General features: G+C 60.4%; 1 non-coding gene across 1 annotated transcript; it reads right to left on the bottom strand.

The window, feature by feature from the left end:
• Window positions 1–546: 546 nt before the first annotated feature.
• Window positions 547–665, bottom strand: LOC131871748 (5S ribosomal RNA). The gene has a single exon (XR_009369954.1). It is a non-coding gene; the product is annotated as a 5S ribosomal RNA (ribosomal RNA).
• Window positions 666–3,381: the final 2,716 nt, after the last annotated feature.

Below are 3,381 nucleotides of genomic sequence, written 5' to 3'. Positions count from 1 at the left end.
CACACCTTGGCACCCGCGTTTCCTTCATTTTAAATTTTTTTTTTTTACAATCTCTCAAGTGGGAAATTCTATAATCTCAACTTTTTTTGCCTTTTCAGGAAACTTTTGAATGGAGCGCATCATTGGTGCGCTCCGAAGTGTGCTCCAAAGCTCTCTCCAGCTGCGTGCACCTGCCCCGGCCGCGCACCCGGCCCCGCCCAGCTTCGCTCACCTGTCCCGGGCGTCTGGTGCGGAACCTTAGAGTAAGAAACATCACCGTGCACCTTGGCCAACGTGCGCGACTCGACCGAGCGCGCACTGGCCGAGGTGCACACCGATTTCACCTGGGTGCGCGCGCAGCACCTCGGGCGCACCGGGGTGCGCGCACAACGCCCGGGTTGCACCGTGGCCTGTGTGCTCGGGGCGCCTCGGGTGCGCGCTCGGTGTCGCCCCCGCGCGCGCGGTAGTGCGGGCAGCGCACCCCGGCCCGGCCCGGCCCCGACGAGAACGCAAACGGGCAAAAGGTTTATTCAAATAGCATTGCGACGCCCGGCGAAAAACTAAAAAAGGGTGCAACACCGGGACTTCCCGGGAGGTCACCCATCCCAGTACTACTCCGGCCCAAGCGCGCTTAACTGCAGAGTTCTGATGGGATCCGGTGCACTAACGCTGGTATGATCGCACCCGTTATGAGCTTGTCGCAGTGTGTACTTAGCAAACCGCGACCCACGTGCGAATCCACCCCGGCCACCCACCCCCGTCGAGGTGCACACCCTCCCTCGCGAAGTGCGCCCCGTTCGCCAAGTGTGAGCCCTGCCCGGGTGCGCGCACCTTGCTAGGGCGTCGGGTGTGCACCCGGCCCGGCCTACGTGCGTGCACCTGGAGGGGGCGTCGTGTGCGTGCAGTGTCCCGTCTGCAACGCGGTGCCCACACACCACCTCGGGCGCAACGACCTGCGCTCACATGTGGGCCGAGTGCACCTTGGTGCATGTTCGGGGCGCCTCGGGTGCACGCTCGATCTTGCCCCGGTGCACCAAGGCGCTCGGTTTGCCCCGGGTGCGCACTTGGTGCAAGGTGGGCACCCAAAATAGGGATCAAGCACCAAAACACAAGTTTCGGGATGCAAAATGGGACCCAAGGACCACAAATGCGTTCCAAGACCCATGATGGGTCCACGAGAACAAAAATGTGTTCCGAGACTTAATAAACAAATATTGGGTTTTAGGAGAAGAAACATGCTCTGATGCCCAAAACGAGAATCGACCCCGAAAAGGCCACAGGCCAAAAGTGGGATGCGAGACAAAAAAAAATGGGACCCGAGGACCAAAATTGGGTTCCCAGGTCGAAGACAGGGCAACCGGACAAGAAACGACCTCTAAGGCTCGAAATGAGTCCCGACGACTAAAACTTGACAAGAAGCACCCATCAGGCACCCAACTCGACACCCATGGGATGCCGACCCACCCGGGCTTCCACCTAGCACACCTTGGCACCCACCCACCCTCGCACCCAACCTCGCACCCAACTTAGCACCTTTGAACCCACATTGGCACTCACCCTGACCCTGGCACCTTGGAACCCACATTGGCACTCACCTTGACCCTGGCACCCACCTTTGCACTCACCTTGGGACCCACCCTGGCTCCCACCTCGGCACCCACCCAGACACCCACCTTGGTTCCTTGGCACCCACCTTGGATCCTTGGCACCCACCCCGACACCCACCTTGGCACGCAACTTGGCTACTTGCCACCCACCTTGGCTCCTTGACGCCCACCCCGACAACCACCCCGTGACCTACCCTGGCTAGGGTTGGTGCACACCCACCCTGGTGCCCACCTTGGCACCCACCCTATGACCCACCTTGGCACGCACCTTAGTACCCACCCCGTTACCCACCCTAGGACCCACCCCGTGACCCACCTTGGCCAGGGTGGGTGCCTTGGTGCGCACAACTTGCCTGGGCTGCACACCAGGGCGGGCTCAAGATGGCACCCGCGTTCCGTTTTTTTCACTATCTTTCAAAACGGAAATTTTAAAATCTCATTTTTTTCTTTTTTTTGCCTTTTCTGGAAATTAGTGAAGGCAGCGCATCAAAGGTGCGCAATGCTGGTGCGAACCCGGGAGCGCTCCGATGTGTGCTCCAAGGTGCGGCGTGCACGAAGTCCGAGCCCGGTTTGCCCCGGGTGCGCACCTCGCGTGCACCTTCGCCGGGGTGAGCACCTTGGCTGGGTTGCGCGCCCTGGTGCGTACCAAGGAGCGCTCTGAAGTGTGCTCCAAGGTGCGGCGTGCACGAAGTCGGAGCCCGGTTTGCCCCGGGTGTGCACCTCGGGTGCGCACCTCGCGTGCACCTTCGCTGCGGTGGGCACCTTGGCTGGGTTGCGCGCCTTGGTGGGCACCATGCAGTGCACGAAGTCGGAGCCCGGTTTGCCCCGGGCGCGCACCTCCGCCAGGGTGGGCACCTTGGTGCGCACAACTTGCCTGGGCTGCGCATCAGGAAGGGCTCAAGATGGCACCCGCGTTCCGTTTTTTTCACTATCTTTCAGAACGGAAATTTTAAAATATCGTTTTTTTTTGCCTTTTCTGGAAATTAGTGAAGGCAGCGCATCAAAGGTGCGCAACGCTGGTGCGAACCTGGGAGCGCTCCGATGTGTGCTCCAAGGTGCGGCGTGCACGAAGTCGGAGCCCGGTTTGCCTCGGGTGCGCCCTGGTGGGCACCATGGTGCGCACCAAGGAGCGCTCCGAAGTGTGCTCCAAGGTGCGGCCTGCACGAAGTCGGAGCCCGGTTTGCCCCGGGTGTGCACCTCGGGTGGGCACCTTGGTGCGCATGCCTTGCCTGGGCTGCGCACCAGGGCGGGCTCAAGATGGCACCCGCGTTCCTTTTTTTTCACTATCTTTCAAAACGGAAATTTTAAAATCTCATTTTTTTTTGCCTTTTTCTGGAAATTAGTGAAGGCAGCGCATCAAAGGTGCGCACCTCGCTGCCCACCACGGTGCGCAACGCCGGTGGGCACCCGGGAGTGCTTCGAAGTGTGCTCCAAGGTGCTGCGTGCACGTTGTCGGAGCCCGGTTTGCCCCGGGTGCGCACCTCGCGTGCACCTTCGTCGGGGTGGGCACCTTGGCTTGGTTTGCCCCGGCTGCGCTCCGAAGCGGGGTTATTGGAGCGCCGCCTCTTTTTTTGTCGGAGCGTTTGGTGGGGTTTCTCGCATTGGCTCTTCCGAGGCCCGGTTGCCACCCTGGCGCGCACGAAGTCGGAAGTAGGGTTAATTGCCCGGGTGCGCACCTTTGCCAGGGTGGCACCTTACCTGGGCTGCGCACCAGGGCGGGCTCAAGATGGCACGCGCGTTCCGTTTTTTTCACTATCTTTCAAAACGGAAATTTTAAAATCTCCTTTTTTTTTTG

This window comes from Cryptomeria japonica, unplaced genomic scaffold, assembly GCF_030272615.1.
Source record: "Cryptomeria japonica unplaced genomic scaffold, Sugi_1.0 HiC_scaffold_453, whole genome shotgun sequence".
NCBI lineage: Eukaryota > Viridiplantae > Streptophyta > Pinopsida > Cupressales > Cupressaceae > Cryptomeria > Cryptomeria japonica.
This window is presented reverse-complemented; position numbering and strand designations above follow the sequence as displayed.